This window comes from Archocentrus centrarchus, chromosome 20 (genome assembly GCF_007364275.1).
Source record: "Archocentrus centrarchus isolate MPI-CPG fArcCen1 chromosome 20, fArcCen1, whole genome shotgun sequence".
In the NCBI taxonomy this organism is placed as follows: domain Eukaryota; kingdom Metazoa; phylum Chordata; class Actinopteri; order Cichliformes; family Cichlidae; genus Archocentrus; species Archocentrus centrarchus.
In genome coordinates this window covers 4,397,144-4,412,265 of record NC_044365.1, presented here as the reverse complement: position 1 = coordinate 4,412,265, position 15,122 = coordinate 4,397,144, and the positions used below count along the sequence as shown (strand labels likewise).

At 40.7% G+C, this 15,122-nt stretch overlaps 1 pseudogene; it reads left to right on the top strand.

Moving 5' to 3' along the window:
- Positions 1 to 15,122, top strand: part of LOC115799409 (phospholipid phosphatase-related protein type 4-like) — a 94,925-nt pseudogene that overhangs the window by 53,597 nt on the left and 26,206 nt on the right.

The following is a 15,122-nucleotide window of genomic DNA, read 5'->3' as shown; positions in this document are numbered from 1 at the left end:
ACACACACTAATTGTTTCACACTTGTGGCATTAGAGTTCAGTGTGGTGATGACTTTGGGATAGACGCTGTTTGTCTTGTGGTTGGTGCTCTGCTTTCTCTCCAGCTCATCCCTGATGGGTGAAGGTTAAACAGTTTGTGCGCTGGATTGTGAGTCTTTGGTGTAAATGTCTTTCAGGGTGAGAAGATGTGTGTTGATGATTCACTCAGCAGTCTTTATGGCTCGTTGTATTTCTGTCTTGATGCTGTACCCTGTGAGGATCCCATTGGTCAGAATACTCTTTATGATACATCGATAAAAGGTGACCATTTAACATTGTGAAAAAACAAGTTTTCGAAGTGTTCTGATGATGTAGTCGCTGTTGTGCTTTCTTGACCAGAGAGTTTGTGTTTATTGAGGTCTTCATAAATATGTGTGCTCAGGAACCTGAAGCTGGAGACTAGCTCCACTCTGTCCCTGTTTAAGAGAAGTGGATGATGCTCCTCCTGCTGTTTCCTGAAGTCGATCAGTTCTTTTGTCTTCGTGGTGTTCAGTGTCAGGTTGTCATCTGAACTCCAGTCAGTCAGCCTCTGAACCTCCTCTCTGTAGGCGGTCTCATCACTGTCAGTGATCAGCCCTACCACTGTGGTGTCAATCACAAATTTAATTGCATTGGTGTCGTGGCCTCCACATACTCATGTGTGTACAGAGACAAGATAAACGGGCTCAGCACACATCCCTGAGGGACCCCAGTGCTGAGCAACAGTGTGGTGGAGTGATGGTGCCCCATCCTGACTGACTGTGGCCGGTCTGTGAGGAGGTCCTAAATCCATCGGCAGTTGTGGTACTGGAGGCCGAGACTGGGCATCTTGGAAAAAAGTCTGCTAGGGAGGATGGTGTTAAAAGCAGAACTGTAGTCCATGAACAGAAGCCTGGTGTATGATCCTCACCATTTCATGTGCATCAGGGTGGTGTGGAGTGCAGTGCAGATGGTGTCATCATTGACCTATTTGCCTCATAGGCATACTGGTGAGGGCCAGGCTGGGTGGGAGAGCTGCCTCCATGTGACTCAGTCTTTCCAGGCACTTCATCATGAACGGTGTCATGCAGTCCAATTACACACACACACACACACACACACATATGTGTGTGTGTGTGTGTGTGTGTGTGTGTGTGTGTGTGTAATTGGACTGTATGAAAAAAATCAGATACACAAACAAACCTGCTGTGTTGCAGTATGTGTGTGTGTCTATCTCTCTCTCTCTCTCTCTCTCTCTCTCTCTCTCTCTGAGAGAGAGAGAGATATATATACGTATATATATATATATATATATATATATATATATATATATATATATATATATATATATATATATATATATATGTATATACGTACATGTACCCCCCTTTGTCCTTCTGTCACTTCTTTCTCACCTGTCAGCTTCAGTATAGGCAAACTGTATAATACCAATATCAAAAATATCAAAAATATCAAAAATAAAATAAAGAATTAAAAAAAAAAACATTAGCAATCTGCACTTGTTTAGAAATGGCTCCAAGATACCTACAGTCTCTTCTACAATCTACAGTTCTTCTTTGGATCGTCGCCTTGTTATGAGTATTGGTCAGTCCACTGAGTGTTGTCAAACTCCTTTTAATGCTGGCAAAGAGAAACTGCCAGCTGCAGTCAATCATGATCACTAATAGACCTCATTAATAGGCCTTGGCCTTGTCAAGTAAAAAGACATTGTAAAACCTTCAGCACTGCTTATTAAACGATTTAAGTGAGTGTATATATTTGAGTCTGTACTGTATGCATAATTTTGGCCCTGTGTAAATGAGAGAAAATTTCAAACTATGTTCAAATTCATGCGCCCAGTTCTTGTTTTTTAAAGACATATGCTGCACAGCCATTCCACGCTGGAAAAAGAACCATTCAGAGAAGTCATTAAAAGCTCAGAATTACCACGATATCCACTCCATGATCACTGCATGTAAAGTTCAGCTCTCCTACAGAACTGAACAGGTCTTCTCCTTCCCATCATTATTTGGCCTTTTTTTCCCACTTCATACATTCTGCTTCTGATTTGGAGGGAAGAAAAACATTTATGTGCAATCTTCAGTATTTTGGAGGTTGAAATCAGGAGTTTTAGATTATTTTTCACAAAGACCATATTTTTTTAAAGTGTGTTTTAGAGTTATTTATTTATCTGCTCTAACTCTTAACATATATCTGGACTCATGAATGGGATTGGGTCTATCAACATGTCTGGACATTCACTCTGGCCCATCCAGAACCAGACAGCCTCTTTATTTTGAGATGTCCATGAAACAATTGAAATGAGCTGGGCTGCACAATAGTATTTTTTTCATGTTAGGTAAATTTTATTTTGGGCATAGAATCCTTCTACATTAAATACTGTTTCTATTTTGCCACATGAATATCCTTTTTTAAATGGATGTAGTGAAGTAGGGCATGCAGAGGGCTGGTCTGACTGAGGAGGATGCCGTGATAGCGTGAGATGAAGGAAGCCATCCACTGTGGCAACCCCTGAGGGAGCAGCTGAAAGAAGAATATTTATCTATTGTTTTAAATGTAGACTCTAATGGTAAATACTGGAACATGAAGAGGAACCACGGTAGTATGTTCACTCGTATTGTTTGTACTTGTCCTATTAGGGACAGAGGGAAGATTTCCCACTTTGTTGGGTTGGCTTTTATTTCACCCATTAGCTTTGAACAGCTGTGATAAGTTATGACAATCCCTAAATATCTGAATATTTAGACAATGAAGTTTGACTCTTCCTGCTGATTATGTAGGCCAGGGCTCAGTAACATCATAGCCTCAGATTTAGATTAATCTCATAAGCTGAATGTTCTCCATATTATTTTAAGTTTTTCATCAGCTCAGAGATGGAGGAGACCGGGTCACTTATTTATGCCAATATGCTTTTGACATGAAGTTAAAACTTGTGTTTTATTTGACCATCACCATGTACACCCTTAATGTTTTAATTTCATCACATTAGTCATGCTAAAGGTTCAATATTTAAAGCAAAGAACAGAGGATTGAGGCACACCCCTATTTAAGATTTTTATTTCTTTCAGGGACCATGAACAAAAACCATTAATCACATAAAAGGAAAGTAGAACAGACGAGAGCTGACAGCTCTCCTCAAAGGTGGTGGGGCAGCATTATGTATAATCTTGTGTACTAACCATACAGTATATCTGATTACAAAACTCGATTGTCAAAACATAACATATTTAATAAGTATATGACAATCATGATATTGATTAGATTATCTCTCCAAAATCTTAAGAGCTTGTTTATAAAATGATCTGATGGATTTTATTTGCCTGCGCCCAGCATGTCACACAGTATTGATAGTATGAATAAAATCATTGCATTTAAATGTCTGAGATGCACCAACAGCCAATGAATTCTTAATATGTTTAAAATTAACTAAGTTGTATTTAAGTATATGACACATCTTTTTAATATGCTTTTAAAATTTTGAAGTAGAATCTAGAGAAACCCGTAAGTATTTAAACTCATCAACTTTTTTTAAACTTGTTTCCTTCAACATAAATATGTCGATCCATTCACGAGATCTGATTTTGGATTTGTGATTATAACCACAAACCTTGGATGGAATCCCGTAACAGCCAATGTTTTAAGTCATTACATAGCAAATGATGGGCCTGTATCCTTCAGAGGATCATGGATTTAATGGATTATATGTGGTGTGTTGTCTTTGAAGAAGACACAGTTAAAAACTTTAATATTTCTGTCAGATCTGGTTCACAGTGGGCAGCACAGGTATTTAGGCTGTAGGCAGTGATCCACGGGTCTGTGGGGCCTCTCTGTGTGGAGTTTGCATGTTCTCCCCATGCTCGTGGGGGTTCTCTAAAAAAAATGCATGGGGTTAGGTTCATCTGAGAGTCTACACTTATTATATTTGTTTATTTTGTTAAAGTAGGATATATAACTGGCTCTGTTTCCCATCTCATAGTATCTTTACTTGGAAAATCTTCAGGGCTCTTCAGAGCTTATCCGAAGCATTGCTAACTTCTTACTGTTCCAGTAGGATGCACTTCTAATTAGTTTTTTTAGTCTTGATTCAGTCTGGGTCAGCTTTTTATTCTCTGAGCATTCATAATCTGACTTTGGGGTGAATTTGCTGGCATATCCACTCCTGGAAAGTTTGGCAACTAAAGTGATTATTTTACACTGAAAAAAAATTTCACAAGTGGAAAACATTCAAGACTTTTTTATTTTAGAATTGGACTGCTATCCCTTCACAGATTCCTTCTTCCTAATTGCTTGTCTAAGATCATTGCTGATGTGTGTTAGCACACACCTGAATGCTCCACACCACAAACTGCCTCTGCTTTTATAGAGGTGCTGATGATGAGTTAATCAAATGCATTTGGTCAGCAGCACCTGGCTGCTCCATAAGAATAGAGGTTATTGTTATTCTTTATTCTCCATAGGCCAGATAACTTCAGCATGCAAACTGTCTTTGTATTTTCTATATATTTGACCTCTGTGCAGAGAGAGCCATTTCTCCCTCATACACTTTTACTCCTAAAGGAGGAGCTCCTAGACATAATTGGACACAGTCGGATTTTAGTTCGGTTCAGTTTTATTCACATCACACCAAATCACAAAAACAGCTGCCCCAATGGTGGCATGTCTGTATGCTGTCTTCCTCTGGTCAGATGGATCACGTCATGATAGAAAGCAGACTTTATTGCTTCTTGTTCTTAACTTATGATTGACAGTTCAGGGGCTGGTGTGTGTATTACAACACATTTCCTTACAGTGCGGTTAGTTTAGTCGTGATTTGAGAAAATGAGTGTGTCTGTGTGGCCTTGCTTCTTGGCTCTCTGCATTGTACGCAACCACCAGTATGAGCATGTTAACGTGTTAACTAGCTGCCTCTCCATGAGACTGCCTTGGATGCTTGTGACGTTCAGCCTTGTTCAGCTCTGTTGTGCTGGGATCGCCCTTGAGGTTGTAATATTGTATTTGACAGTATCATGTCTGTCAAAAAATTTTTAAAAAAGGATGAATATGAGTGGGACCAACCATCAGCTACTTCATCTGTGTGCCACTGTTGAGGCCCTGAATACTTATTAAAAAGCCATATAAATGTTGTTAGCTACGCTTGAATCAGTGTGCTAATGCTCCAGTCCTCCTCGAATAATCACCAGTGTCAGGAGAACTACATGAAACCTCTCTGTAAGCAGGAAAGGTAGTGTGTTAGTAAGTCTTAGTACAAATGACAGATGGACAAAAAGAAGGAAGCCTGTAAACAGAGGCCCCTCAGTGTGATTGTGAGTCTGTAGTTGTGTATGTATTAGTGGCTCAGCTCTCAGCAGAGCTGTGTACCCTGTGTTGGGCTCCTAGCTTGGCCCTCCTCTTTTGCACTGCTCTACTTAGCATCAGCTGAGCAAGCAATGCGCCTGCTGCTGAGCACCACTGAATCCGGATATTAAGCTGCATGATAAAGCCTGCGAAGCTTCGAGCCACATTCAGCTCCCACTGCAACCTCAGACTGCAGTCTACAGTGGAGTCTTTATTTCCTTCAGTTAAACATCAGCTTTCGGCCTACACATGCATCTCCCTTCACAGTAGCACCACAACGCGTGGGGGACTGTTAGAAAACACTTGGCACAGGATCCTGGCTCAGCAGACCTGCAGAGTGTTGCTGGTGAAACGGAGTTGTTGATATCGGAGTCTCTCTCAACATTAGGTGCTCACATTTTCCCCTAATAAGTGACGCAGAGTTATTACAAGCATTTCAGTGACTTGTAAGTCTCATTGCTTCACTGATTCAGTCTATTTATCATCCCTTTCATTTAGCACCTTCTTTTATGGTGATTATAACACAGCAGCGTTGTTATTTTATTAAAGAAACATATGAGAAGTGATTATCAAGAATGAATGTCACTACAAATGCAGAGCAGGGAGAATACATTGATATCTGAAATCGTTCCAATTCAATATTTTTCTCTTTGTAGAATTCAAAGATCGTGTAAACATAAACTGTCTGATTATGTGTCAGAAAAAATATGCTATTACACATACTGTTGGGAATGTGTATCACTCTAATATTAGTATTTTACTGTCACTATTTTATATCATTTATCACCAATGATGTTAGTCACACACACACTGGATTATTGGTCATTATTTTATATCATTTATTAGTACCTATATTAGTCACACACTGGATTAATGAACACTGTGTGCTTTAGATCAGTAGAATAAACTGAGGGCCACTCTCATCTATATTTAGAAGCTTTACTTTTAACATAACACTGTATCACCTTTTTAATAAAGTTCAAGTTGCTTAGGACAGCGTGACCTGAAATTTGAGTTTGAAGATCCACCTGTTTGTTTAATATGAGCTTTTTATACTGGGAGTATTAACAGCTGTCAGTGGGAGGATTTTTGGGGAGGTAGGTTCAGCTGGGAAGAAGTCTTTTATATTAACAGCTGTTAGAACCTGTGCATAGGGGGGTGGAACCTGTGTGAAACCTGCAATCAACATGGTAAATGGACTGGTTGTATAGTGCTTTTCTACTCTGTCTGAGCACTCAAAGCTCTTATACAACAACAGTGAAGATTAAGATGCAGTGGTTAGCATGTTGAGCCAGAAACAAGCAGGAAGGTCTCCACTAGTGTTTAGGGTTCCCATTGAGACCCGGCAGAGCCCAGACAGCACATCCCATTCCCACCCAGGAAACATGGACACCCAGGAACCAGAGCCCATGGCATGAGCCAAGGGACAGTGAACGGAGCCAAAGCCCATGAAGGACACCAGCTGGCACAACCAAGGCACCAGGGGAAAAGTATGCATACAGACTCAAATATATACCTATATCCCCATTAATGTTTGGTCAAGTGTCCCTTAGCAAGTTGCACTTCATCCAAAGACTTTTGGTAGCCATCAATAAGCTTATGGCATAATTCTGGCTGAATATTTGAGGACTGTTCTTGGTAGACTTCATTTAAATTGATTGGTTTTCTGATATTAATGCTCATGATGAGTGTATGTAAACGTCTGACCACCACTACAGTAAAGTTTATGTAGTTTGTCACTGATAAGTCTGTTGACCTACACAGCTGGAATTTATGGCAGCTTTCTTTGCTGGCTTCAAACAGGCTAGACTTTTAGTGGGGCCTTTCCCCTTTACTGACCAAAGCAGTTAGTGACGCACACACACGCACATATTTTGGTACAACATTTGTGGTAGTACTGTACAGTGCTTTTCCTCTCACATACACTCACCACTGATTTGGTTGCAGCAGCTGTAATGCTTTCTCCTTGTGCCTAACTAAGCCTAAACCTATTTTTCCCATAATACACTTTTTCTTATTTGTATCATCAAGTGCTCATCTGCCAGTAACCTTATCCATGTCTGTGATTGGTCAGAAGCTGCCATCACCACTATTTTCATGTGAATGTACTCATAGGTAGATTGGAAAACCCTGGGTCAACTTATTGCGTTGATTACCATCTTTGTGTGTCTGCTTGGCCTGAGTGATGTTGTAACCCAACGTCAGTGAAACCAGATAACAGAAAGATATCCTGGGGATACTGAACTGGCTTCTTAGTACAGGCTCTGCATTGTGGAATAAAAGCGTACGTGGAAATATTATTTTTATATATTTGGTAAATGGACTAGTTCTTATATAATGCTTTTCTACTCTAATTGAGCACTCAAAGCACTTCTACAACATGTTTGCATTCACCCCCCATTCATACAAGCACTTCCATGTGTAATTAAGTTAAGTGCTTTTTATTATCTTACATTCACACTCCAAGGCCTGTGACGGAGAGCAACTTGGGGTTCAGTATCTTGCCCAAGGATACTTTGGCATGCAGCCCAGAGCAGCTGGGAATCAAACCACCAACCTTCAGATTAGTAGGTGATCTGCTCTACCAACCAAGCCACAGCCACTCTAACTTCCTGTTAGATGTAGGGAAAAATGGCTCTCTGGGTTTAGAAAAAAGATTATAGTTTCTATTTTGGCCTCTTCAAATATTAACAGTGTATTAAAAATAGTTTACAGCCTTTGTGGCAGAGAGCCTTGAAGGCAAACTTTTCCTATGTGTTATATTTTTCCCTCGATATCGCATCATGAAGATTGGATTTTCCAGTTATGGTGACCGTCCTGGAACAACATCAGTTATGGTCTCGGAGGAACGGTACACTGCAGCAAACAGCAAAATTAGTTTCATGATAAGGAAAAGAAGACTCGGAGGAACCCAAATCTGGCAGGTAGGCCAGGTTGGGCACGTAAGACACATTTTAGCACTGGGCATTGACAGTGTGACTCTGTGGACAAATGTCAAAGCAAAACCAAGTATGGTCCTGGTCATACACATGGCATAACCCACTTTTTTCAGTACTGGAGACTGTGGGCTCTCCCACTGGAAATGTCATGGATGATCCTTGACTCCTGTACATACTTGATATGAAACTATTATATGAAATCTCTGTGAACCCTCGTAAAGACTTTTGTTTTTGGACTTCTTGTTTCAGCTTCACAGCTCTGCTCTCTTGGTGCTCTTGATTAGGGGGGATATTTGAATAAAATGCCACTTGCTCAATGTATACAGTACAATGGCACTATAAGACGTCAGTAGTGAAATTGCTGCAGAAAGCCATTTGACATGTCTAAAGCAGACATTTATATAACCAGCTGAGCACTTTGCGTGGCGTGTCCCTGACTATCTTTCACACACCAGTGAAGCACTTTAATTTGCTCAACTGAAAGAGCAATGCCATCTGTATTACTCGAACTTTATTTCATAGTTGGGATTTAACTGCTATGATATGATTGGTCTTTTTTGATTTTAAGACTTCTAGCTGGCTGTAATAAATGTGAACTAGCTGGTTCTCATTTAGTTTGTTGGGATTAGGAGATTCATTCAGCACAACTGAGCTGAGATCAGTGAGAGCAATTCATAAGAGGAATTAATTCCACATGCCAACTTGCATCACCCTCCATTCCATCCTCACCCCCTAAGGTCATGAAAACTATTTTCTATGCCTTCTTTACTATCAAATCAAATTAACTTGGTCATTGAACCAAAGGGTTATGCAGACATTTGCAGCTTTCAGTGGCTGTTTAGCTATTCATTTATTCATTGGCAATCTGCTGAAGCTCCTGCTGTTTATGACTTTGAACTCACTCATCACTTTCTCTGTCTGCTCATGTTGTGTCCGTGTATAGCTGCCCATCCTGGTATCATCTGTGGTGAGTCTGTACTTCCTTGAGTGGACGGATGTGTTCAAGCCAGTTAAGTCTGGCTTCAACTGCCATGACCGCAGCCTGAGCCTGCCCTACATCGACCCCAACCACGAAGTCATCCCCTTGCTGATGCTGCTTAGCCTGGCCTTTGCTGGACCTGCCATCACAGTAAGCCTTCACAGTTCACAACAAAACAGAATACTACTACACTAACTTTATTTTAGGTCTTCAAACAGGGCCATAGACACTCTATCTGTCATAATGGTGGTGCTCTGTTCTTAGACTTTACAGTATAAACATACAACCACTGTAGAATATCAGTTAGAACAGAGGGAAGAGATCAGCATTTTTTTCTCTGGGAAGTGGTCTATTAGCTTTTATGTATATATATATATATATATATATATATATATATATATATATATATATATATATATATATATATATATATATATATATTCACAGTTAGAATACCATCTGGAAGGCCTGGGTTCGATTCCACCTTGGCCCAGGCCTCTCCCTCTCTCTGTGTGGAGTTTGCATGTTCTCCCCGTGCTTGCGTGGGTTTCCTCCGGGTACTCCGGTTTCCTCCCACATTCCAAAGACATGCACTTACTGGGGTTAGGTTAATTGGCTAGTCTAAATTGCCCATAGGTGTGAATGAGAGCATGAATGTGAGTGTGAAAGGTTGTTTGTCTCTCTGTGTTGGCCCTGCGACAGGCTGGCGACCTGTACAGGGTGTACCCTGCCTCTCGCCCTATGACAGCTGGGATAGGCTCCAGCCCCCCCGCGACCCTGAACAGGATAAGCGGAAGTGAATGGATGGATGGATGGATATATATATATATATATATATATATATATATATATATATATATATATATATATATATATATATATATATATATATATATATATATATATATATAAAGGTGGTCTTTATTCCCTCCAAGCTCGGGTCCTCTACTAGAGGCCTGGGAGCTTGAGGGTCCTGCGCAGTAGTAATATCTATCACCACGACCTTCCTCCTTTGTTTGTCCACCACTACGATGTCCGGTTGGTTAGCCACCACAAGTTTGTCCATCTGTGTCTGAAAGTCCCACAGGATCTTAGCTGTGTTGTTCTCAGCCACCCTTGGGGTGTGTCCCATTTTGATCTCAGGACTTCCAGGTCATACTCAGCACAGATGTTTCTGTAAATTATGCCAACTACTTGGTTACTTGCACCTGCTGTTATGTGTTGGATTGTCTCAGGGGCATCTCTGCACAGCTTGCTTCTGGGGTCTTTCCTGGTGTGGCAGACCCCAGCCTCCATCGATCTTCTGCTCAGAGCTTGTTCCTTTGCTGCCATGATTAGTGCCTCTGTGCTGTCTGTCAGTCCAGCTTTGTTCAGCTCTCTCCCTGCTGCTACCCAGGGCTCTAGACTGCAATGTATTGCAGCCATTGGTAGGATTTTTTTATATCAGCCACTTCTTCTATCTGTCGGTGGTGCATACCGTGCAGAGGCCTGTCCTTCCATGATCGTCCCTGTTCTTGCTCCTCTTCTTTCTCGGGTTTCTGCTGCCTGAGGTACTCACTAAGCACATGATCCTTTATGACCATCTTCCTGATGTATTCATGGATCTTGTTGTTTCATCTAGGACAGTGCTTCTGACACTCACTAGTCCTCGGTCTTCTCCCTTAGAGTACAGTCTCAGGGTGCTGTATTTGGGGTGAATGCATGCCTGGTAAGCATCTTCTTTGTCTTGACATCAGTGGCTTCAAGAACCAAAAAGAAGTCCAGTCGCCTTTTTCAAGCTCCAGAGGGTATCAGTGGCTTCTATTTCCTCTTTCTGGCAGCTTATTATCCCAGCAGGGTATCAGGGCATAGGGGTTGTTTGCCCGGATCTTGCTCTTCCCATTCAGCTGACTCCACTCCTCAGGACTTTCCCTGCTCGCTGCAGGTACTGCGGTTGCAGCTTTCCTGGTGGCCTCTTCATGGTTTCTATTTGCCTGTGAATTTCAAGGTACTCGTAGCTATCCTTGGTGTCTGCAGTGTTGCCTTATGGTAGTGCAGTTCCCTCAGTTTTGACTACTTTCCCTCTCTTTGTTACTGTCCAATTACACCTCTCCAGTCTGAATGGCATTCCACTGTCATTCCTGTAGAGCCTAGTGGTGTGGATCAGGGAATCGAGCCTCATTTTTTCCTGACATACAGCTTGTACAGGACTTCCAGGTCACACTCAGCACAGATGTTCCTGTATACTATGCCGGCCACTTGGTTATGGCGTTCCATGTATGCCCTGCCTGCTAGCATCTTGCACCCTGCTGTTATGTGCTGGATTCTCTCAGGGGCATCTCTGCAATGCTTGCCCCTGGGTCTTGCCTGGTGTGGTAGACCATATGAGCCAGGCCACCAACATCTGGTTTATTCTCCTGGGTTTCTATATTTCTGGTATACCAGGTTAGCTGAGGCTGTGAGTCTATGCTTGGCAGTTTCTAAATAACATAAATACATGTTGCTGAAGAAAGAGATTAGAAATAGGTCTCTAATTAATTATCAATGGATCTAAGATATTTTTCTTGAGTGGCACATTTCAGAGAAAAAGGGAAAATGTCAGTTTGTAGAGCGTATTGATGATATTTACAAAATGTTTTCTAAAACAATTAAATATAAACATTACCAGTCAAAAGTCTGGATACACCTTCTCATTCAGTGTTTTTCTTTTATTCTTTGTTCCCTACATTGTAAATTAATGCTGAAGTCATCCAGACTATAAAGGAACACATAAGGAATCATGTAGTAACTTCAAGGTGTTAAACAAACCAAAATGTGTTTTAGATTCTTCAAAGTCGGCACCTTTCACAATTAAAGCTTGCACACTCCTAACATTCTCTCCATCAGCTTCATGAAGTAATCACATGAAAAGGTTCTCCAACAGTCCTGAAGGAGTTCCCAGAGGTGCCGAGCACTTGTTGGCGGCTTTGCCTTCACTCTGTGTCCCAATTTATCCCAAACCATCTCAACTGGTTTGGATCAGGTGATTGTAGAGGCCAGGTCATCTGACCCAACACTCCATCAGCCTCTTTCTTAGTCAAACAGCCCTTCATAGCCTTGAGGTGTGTTTGGGGTCGTCATCCTGTTGAGGAACAAATGATGGTCCCATTAGCGCAAACGAGATGTGATGACATGTTGCTGCAGAATGCTGTGGTAGTCATGCTGGTTAAGCGTGCCTTGGATTTTGAATAAATCGCCAACAGTGTCATCAGCAAAGCACCCCATGCCATGCCCAGTGCATGGCATGGGGGTGCTTTGCACATCCCAGACGTAAACACCTGACAAATTCTGAGGACATCTGACTGGACTTAAACATCATCACGGCACCTTAAATACACACAAACATACATATACATTATATATTATTATTTTCCTTCTGTTACTTATTATTTTTATATATATATATATATATATATATATATATATATATATATATATATATATATATATATATATATATATATATATATATATATATATTCATAGTCCCATTCATATGTAATCTTTAGCATCATCTTTACTTCTGTAGTGGGATCAATAAGATGTAAGTCTTTCAGTGTGTTTCAGAGTTGGAACCACACAGTGCATACACTCAGTTTTGCTATTTGCATAAACTGAAGCAGGTGAAACTGTTTAGAGAGATTTACATGAATGGATCTAACAGAAATTATCTGTGTCACAACAGTCTCATCAGACCAAATTATCTCCATATATGTTGAGAACTGAGTGGGATGGTCAGACACTGTGATGAGACCTGAGTTCCAAACCTGGATATAACCATAAGCCTGTCTGCTTGAAATTCAGTGGACATTTAACTATGAAATGTTTCCAGGCCAAGTTCTTCCTCCCCCTCTGAGCGGCAACATTATTAAAAGAAAGAATGACAAAAAGTAAACAAAAAAACTGCAGAACTATCCATTGCTTTTAGGGATGCTGATTCTATATTAATATGCATAGTAATTTCTGGCAAAAGAGAACAAAGAGCTTAAAAGTATGCTTTCTGCCCTGAAGCTCTGAATCTGAAACCAGGCGTGCGGCAGAGGTGTCTGACCGGCATTAGGGAACGCTTGGTTCTCTGACAACCGATCAAAGTTGTACACGTCTCACAAGGTTCCCTCTGATGTCAGGCAGTTTCATTTTTCTACATTAATAGATCCTGAGGCCTCAGAACAGCTGATGGCACATTCTTCTTGTGTGGAGCAGCAGACTTGAGGCTGTCCTGTCCTACTTCACTCTGCCTCTCACAGGCTGCTGAGCATTCAAGTGGTTTGGAAGTCACTCACTGCTAGAGCTGCTGCCCACCCTCAAGCTTTATGGTGAAATGAGTTCAATTTTAGTTTGTTATACTGACTCAATTCATGTTTCTCATTCCGTGCGCTGGCGGCGGTCTGGGGGTGAACAAAAGTTGCAGCTGCTGCAGTGGATTTCTTAAACCTGCTGACTTAAAAGGGTCCTTGCTGGGTCTGCAGGCATTTCCATAGCATTTAGTACAATAATAAGAAAATGACTGTTGTCCCAATGTGTTTAAGGCTCCCTTTTGACAGCAAATGCACTTCGGACTCATCTAAATGAACGCAGTCCTCCTGTATTTGAAGACCTTTACCAAAAGCTAACAGCTGCAGTGAAAACAAACATTATTTTTGCAGAATTTCTGTTATTTCTCATTTACTAACAGCTGTAGTCAGTGAGCTGCTAACTATAGGGGACGTAGAAACAATGTTCAGCTGGAACACATCATTTCAGCTAAGGGTACTAAAAATGTGTTCATCAAAAGAACTGAAGATTGCAATAGTGTGAAATGTATGAGGAGTAACATTCCAGGCAGGAAATGAAGAAAGCTTACAGAAAGGTAAAAAGTAACTTCAAACGTTCACTCAAGCAGTTGCGACATAATTTTTGCACTGCTGTCAGAAATAAAAGCTTTGATCCAGTCAAAACTGAATCTCGACTTTAGTAAGTACATAAACTACAACGACAAAATATTTAAAGTGAAAAGCAGAGACGTTTTAGAGAACTATTGATTGATTAACTTTACCTTCCATCTCCTTCCTATCCTTGGTAACTGCTAACATCAGTAACATCCAGAGAATTATGAACATGTGCATAACCTCTGACCTCTGTGACTCCTCTTTGGGTTTTTTTTTTTGGTTGCTGAATATTAAGTTTATTTTTCATGCATGCAAAAATGTCACTGAAACTATCACACACGCACACACACACACACACACCCAGGGCAATGCAGCATCTGCACCTTTCACTAGCAGACACATTGTAATCCAAAGTGCACAGAAACTGTTTATTGTGTGTTTGCTGGTAATTATTGAGCAGTTTGAAATCTTGCATTTGAAATTACCCACCACTTAGACAGTGTTACTCTGTTCATGCTCACTCGTCTTCAGTAGAGATAGCTAGATGGAGAAGTACCACTACTGCAACTTTATTAATATCTGAAACATGAAAACATGACAATGAGAATTAAAAAAAAAAGATGTATACAGTGAAATGTCATTAAAATAGACGCCTATAATTAATTCCCCACTTCTCTGGGCAGCTACTCAACCTCAAACTTCTTCCAATGTATCCATTGGTGTGTACATGGTGTAGAAAAAGCTTCAAGTGAACAATGTAAAGTACTGAATAAATGTGTGTGAATGGGTGAATTCAGATTGTAGTGTAAAATCACTGCGCGGCCAGTAAGTCTCAAAGTTCAACATACAAATACCAATGCCATAATATTTAGATATCTCCATGTACATCTGATGACTGTAGTTCTATGAATCTTGGCTCTGTTTGTGGCTTTCAGTGTAGGTTTACAGAGTTTTAGATGTTGTCAC